A 6,492-nucleotide genomic window follows, 5' to 3' on the forward strand; every position below is an offset into this window, starting at 1 on the left:
ATGCAAAAGTGTTGGGATTAGAAAATTGTTACCCAAAAATGCCGAGTGGTCGTGTGACCTCCCCACACTTAAAAGATTGCACCGTCCTCGGTGCACTCAAAGATGAGCAAGGGGGTACGGCGACCTTCAGAGTTGCTACCTTCAGCTGGTAGATCAATCGATTGCTGCGTGTTCTGCTCCCGCTTCCATTTTTGCTTGTGATGATTCATCCTGAACAATAGAAAACAGGATAGTAAGAAAAGTGAATGTGCAAGCAAGGAAGCGTAAATTGTTGGAATGCGGTAAATCACTAGAATTGAGTGAGTGAATTAGTGGAAGAGTTCCTAAGTTACCTTCCCAAGCCAAGAGCATATAATTCTACTCTAAAATTCAACCAAGCATTTTGTCAAACACTTGGAAGGCATAAAAGGAAAGCATAGTAAATGACAAGAAATAGTAAAATCTAACAACTACCAAGTGCAATTAAACAAGATCAACAATAAAGAGGACATCAAACATCAATTGCATTAAAGAAAAATCCAATTCCAACAAGTGTTCATCACTCATAAACAAAGAGGCATAAAAGTAAAATTAACATCACAAACTAAGAGAATGAAGGTGTAGGAACAAGAATTCATAAAGAAATAAGATGAAAACATTAAATTGGACCTAGATCTAAGATGAAATTAACCTAATCTAACCTAATTCTAGAGAGAAGAGGGAGCTTCTCTCTCTAGAAACTAACCTACATTATGCCAAAACTACAAAACAATTGCTCCCCTTTTCTAAAGCTTGAATTCTGCATGAAATAGCATTAGAAATACGTTGGGTTGGGCCCAAAATGCTCTGCAAATCACTGGCCACGAGTTGCATTTAGTAAATCACGTGCACCAATCGGCACGCACGCATACAGTGCATGTGTGCGTCCCTAGACGCAAAGCAAATATGGCAAATTTTATATCATTTTGAAGCCCCAGATGTTAGCTTTCTAACGCAACTAGAACCGTCTCATTTGGATCTCTGTAGCTCTAGTTATGGTCGACTGAGTGCGAAGAGGTCAGGCTTGACAGCTTTACGGTTCCTTCATTTCTTCATGAGTTCTCCCACTTTGCATGCTTTTTCTTCATTCCTTCCATCCAATACTTGTCTTATGAACCTGAAATCACTCAACAAACACATCAAGGCATCGAATGAAATTAAAGTGAATTAAAATCACCAATTTTAGGGCCTAAAAAGCATGTTTTTACACTTAAGCACAAATCAAGGGAGAATTGCAAAACCATGCTATTTCATTGAATAAATGTGGGAAAAGGTGATAAAATCCCCCAAATTAAGCACAAGATAAACCACAAAATCGGGGTTTATCAAATCTCCCCACACTTAAACTAAGCATGTCCTCATGCTAAAATCAAGAAAGAAGCAAAGGGTATTAACATTTATTCAATGCAAACTAACTAAATGCAACCTATCTATATGCAATCTATCTACATGAATGCATCCACTTGGTCAAAACAAGTCAATTTCCAAGAATATATATACAAACACAAGGGCTAAGGCAATAGCAATCAAATCAACCCACAATTGAATTGAATCATTGAAAGATTTTACAAACTTGGAAGAAAAGATGATCATGGGTGGAGGTATGTAATTGAGCGATCAAACCCTCACCGGATGTGTATCCGCTCTAGGCACTCAAGTGTATAGGGTTGATTCATTCAATTTTTCCCTAATCATGCTTTCCAAGATTTGTTTTTTATCTAACAATCAACAATTACTTTATGCATGCATACAAATATCATGAGGGCTTTCCGATAGGTTGTAATGGGACTCTGGTCAAGGTAGGATGCATATGGTCAAGTGAGCTTGAAATTTGAATCTTTGACAAACCTAAACTTCCCACCTAACCTATGACAACCTATACAATTCAAAGCTAACCTAACTATCCATTCTTCACTTTTCACACACACTCATGCATTTTCTTTTTGATCATCACACAAATGCATTGATTCTTATTGAGCTTTACTTGGGACATTTTATCACCTTCTTATTGCTTTTCTTTTTTTTTGTTTTCTATATTTTTTTATTTTTATTTTTATTATATAAATATATATATATTTTCTTTATTTTATATTATTTATTTTTTTTTTGCAATAAAGTATATACAAAAGTATCAATGCATGTGGTTTTACATTCAATACATGAGTAAGTACCCAATTTCCCAAAATATTGACAAAAATGCAAAAATACACTTTCATCCCAACCAATGTTTCCAACTCTCCCAAACTTGAATGATAAGCACTCTCACTAGCCTAAGCTAATCAAAGATCCAAATAAGGACATTTATTGTTTTTCGCTTTAGGTTTGTAATGTGCTAAAATTAAGAACAAATGGGTTAAGCATAGGCTCAAGATTGGTTAACAATGGAAGATAAAAGGTAGGTTATTTGGGTTAGTGAGCTAATTGAAACGATGGCATCAATCATATAAGTGCATTTATACACAAAATAATGGACATATAGAATCAAACAAATCAAGGATTACAATCATAGACAGAGAATATTGCACACAAGAATGAAAATAAGTGGCTATATGATGTAACCACACAATTAGGCTCAAATCTCACATGCTTGTGTTCTTAGCTAAAAAAAAATGATCCACAATTGTATAATTCAAGCAAGTTCTAATTTTTTTTTCAATCAAATGGGGTGCCCTATAGATAAAATTCTTGGAAAATATCATGATTTTGACTAAGCTTAATATATACATATGCAAAACAAGAAAATGCAACTAAAAATCCTAAAATGAAATGCAAAAGTGTTGGGATTAGAAACTTGTTACCCAAAAATGCCGAGTGGTCGTGTGACCTCCCCACACTTATGAGAGGTGAAGGATTCATGGAGTTATTCATAGCTTTAAGACATAAACACTAGACACTAATGATCATGTAGTGAAGACACAAGCATAGATAGAACATACAGCATAAAGATAAAAAACAAAAAAATAAATAGATAAGGAGAGTAAGGAATAAGTCCACCTTAGTGAGGGTGGCGTCTTCCTCCTCTTGAAGAACCAATGGTGCTCTTGAGCTCCTCTATGTCTCTTCCTTGTCTTTGTTGCTCCTCCCTCAAAGCTCTTTGATCTTCTTTATTCTCATGGAGAATGATGGAGTGCTCTTGGTGTCCACCCTTAATTGGTCCATGTTGTAACTAAAGCTTTCCAAAGAAGTGTTGAGTTGCTCCCAATAGTTGTGTGGAAGAAATTGCATCCCTTGAGGCATCTCAGGAATTTCTTGATGAGGGACTTCCTCAGGCTCTTGTTGAGTGCCATGGATAGGCTCTCTTGTTTGCTCCATCCTCTTTTTAGTGATGGGCTTGCTTGGCCACAACTTCATAGAAGTGGTCTTGATGGACTTTTGAGATGAATCTCTCCATTTCCCATGACTCAGAAGTGGAGGCAGTTGCCTTCCCTTTCCTCTTTCTAGAGGTTTCTCCAGCCTTAGGTGCCATAAATGGTTATGGAAAAAGAAAAAAACAATGATTTTACCACACCAAACTTAAAATATTTGCTTGTCCTCGAGCAAAAGAAGAAGAAAAGATGTAGAAGAAGAAGAAAATGGAGGAGATGGAGGGTGTATACGGTTCGGCCAAGATGGGAAGAAGGTGTTTGTGATGTGTGAAAATGAGGGGGTGAATGGGGTATTTATAGGGAGAGATATGGAGGTGTTTGGTGAAGGGTATTTGGGGAAGAGTGTTGTAGAAAGGTGTGAAGAGGAGAGAGAGTGAGTTGAGGTTGGTGGGGATCTTATGGGGTCCACAGATTCTGAAGGGTCAAGGAATTCTTCATCCCTGCTCCAATTGGACGTTCAACACGCCTTAGAGTGCAATTCTGGCGTTTAAACGCCAGACTGCTGTCCTATTTTGGCGTTTAAACGCCAGCTTTCCTTCTTGTTCTGGCGTCTAAATGCCATTTTGTTGCCCTGTTCTGGCGTTTAAACACCAGTCTGGTGCCCTATTCTGGCATTTAAATGCCCAGAAAGGTGCCAGATTGGGCGTTTAAATGCCCATTTTACTACCCTTACTGGCGTTTAAACGCCAGTAAGTTCTTTCTCCAGGGTGTGCTGTTTTCAATGCTGTTTTGAAATTTTTTCTTTATTCTTGTAATTGTCTTTATAACTTCACATGATCATCAACCTAAAAGAAAACAAAATAATATAGATAAAATTAAACTAAAATTGGGTTGCCTCCCAATAAGCGCTTCTTTAATGTCAATAGCTTGATAGTGAGCTCTCATGGAGTTCCATAGATGTTCAGAGTATGGTTGAGATCTCTCAACACCAAACTCAGAGTTTGGCTGTGGCCTCCCAACACCAAACTTAGAGTTTGAATGTGGGAGCTCTGTTTGACTCTGTATTAGGAGAAGCTCTTTATGCTTACCCTCCATGGTTACAGATGGAGAACCTTGAGTCTTTACTACAAGGCATTCTTCATTCACATGAAGGATCAACTTTCCTCTATCAACATCAATCACAGCTCTTGCTGTGGCTAGGAAGGGTCTTCCAAGGATGATGGATTCATCCTCATCCCTCCTAGTGTCTAGGATTATGAAATCAGCAGGGAAGTAAAGGCATTCAATCTTTACTAGCCCGTCCTCTACTAGTCCATAAGCCTTTTTCATAGTTTATCTGGCATTTCCAATGAGAATTTGGCAGCCTGTACCTCATAGATTCCCAGTTTTTCCATTATAGAGAGTGGCATCATGTTTATCCCTGACCCTAGGTCACACAGAGCTTTTTCAAAGGTCATGGTGCTTGTGGTACAGGATATTAAGAATTTACCAGGATCCTATTTCTTTTGAGGTAAATTTTGCTGAACCAATGTATTCACTTCACTGGTGAGCAAGGGAGGTTCACCTTCCCAAGTCTCATTACCAAATAATTTGGCATTCAGCTTCATGATTGCTCCTAAATATTGGGCAACTTGCCCTTCAATGATGTCTTCATCCTCTTCAGAAGATGAATAATCATCAGAGCTCATGAATGGTAAAAAGAAGTCTAATGGAATCTCTATGGTCTCTGTATGAGCCTCAGATTCCTTTGGTTCCTCATTAGGGTACTCCTTACTGAATGGTGGACGTTCCTTGAGGTCTTCCTCATTGGAGTTTTCGTCCTCCTCCTCCTTCAAGGTTTCGGCCATTTTGATTACATCAATGGCCTTGCACTCTCCTTTGGGATTCTCTTCTGTATTACTTGGGAGAGTGCTAGGCGGAGTTTCAGTAACCCTTTTACTTAGCTGGCCTACTTGTGCCTCCAAATTTCTAATGGAGGATCTTGTTTCAGTCATGAAACTAAGAGTGGCCTTAGATAGATCAGAGACTATGTTTGCTAAGCTATAAGGATTCTACTCAGAATGCTCTGTCTATTGCTAAGATGATGACGGGAAAGGTTTGCTATTGCTAAACCTGTTTCTTCCACCATTGTTATTATTGAAGCCTTGCTTCTGTTGATCCTTCCATAAAAAAATTGGATGATTTTTCCATGAAGGATTATAGGTGTTGCCAAAGGCTTCACCCATGTAATTCACCTCTGCCATTGCAGGGTTCTCAGGATCATAAGCTTCTTCTTCAGAAGATGCTTCTTTAATACTGTTGGATGCGTTTTGCAATCCATTCAGACTCTGAGAGATCATATTGACTTGTTGGGTCAATATTTTGTTCTGAGCCAGTATGGCATTCAGAGCATCGATTTCAAGAACACATCTCTTTTGAGGCATCCCATTACTCACGGGATTCCTCTCAGAGATATACATGAACTGGTTATTTGTAACCATTTCAATAAGTTCCTGAGCTTCTGCAATCGTTTTCTTTAGGTGAATGGATCCACCTGCAGAGTGGTCCAGTGACATATTGGAAAATTCAGACAGACCATCATAGAATATATCTAATGTGGTCCATTCTGAAAGCATGTCAGAAGGACACTTTTTGGTCAGTTGCTTGTATCTTTCCCAAGCTTCATAGAGGAATTCACCATCTTTTTGTCTGAAGGTCTGAACATCCACTCTAAGCTTGCTCAGCTTATGAAGAGAAAAGGACTTGGCTAAGAAAGCCGTGACCAGCTTATCCCAAGAGTCCAGGCTATCTCTAGGTTGTGAGTCCAACCATGTTCTAGTTCTGTCTTTTACAGCAAAAGGGAAAAGCATAAGCTTGTAGACTTCAGGATCAACTCCATTGGTCTTAACAGTATCACAGATTTGCAAGAACTCAGTTATGAACTGATAAGGGTCTTCTGATGGAAGTCCATAAAACTTGCAGTTTTGAACGCCCAACTTTTTCTCTGTAATTCCTCTGCTTTATGTTCTTGGATCTTCATTTTGCTATATCCTTTATTCAAGAAGATATATTTTCAATTTTGAAAAACAACAAAATGAGTCAAAACATATAATTCTTGGATTAAAACACAAGATATATGCAAGAACATTATGAATGTCAAGATGAACACCAAGAACAATCTCGAAGATCA

The 6,492-nt window shown here is 38.2% G+C and overlaps 1 non-coding gene across 1 annotated transcript; it reads left to right on the top strand.

Moving 5' to 3' along the window:
* Positions 1 to 5,932: 5,932 nt before the first annotated feature.
* LOC127748060 (small nucleolar RNA R71) lies at positions 5,933 to 6,040 on the top strand. The gene has a single exon (XR_008010003.1). It is a non-coding gene; the product is annotated as a small nucleolar RNA R71 (small nucleolar RNA).
* The last annotated feature ends 452 nt before the right edge of the window (positions 6,041 to 6,492 follow it).

The sequence above is a fragment of the Arachis duranensis genome, chromosome 5 (genome assembly GCF_000817695.3).
Source record: "Arachis duranensis cultivar V14167 chromosome 5, aradu.V14167.gnm2.J7QH, whole genome shotgun sequence".
Classification (NCBI taxonomy): Eukaryota; Viridiplantae; Streptophyta; class Magnoliopsida; order Fabales; family Fabaceae; genus Arachis; species Arachis duranensis.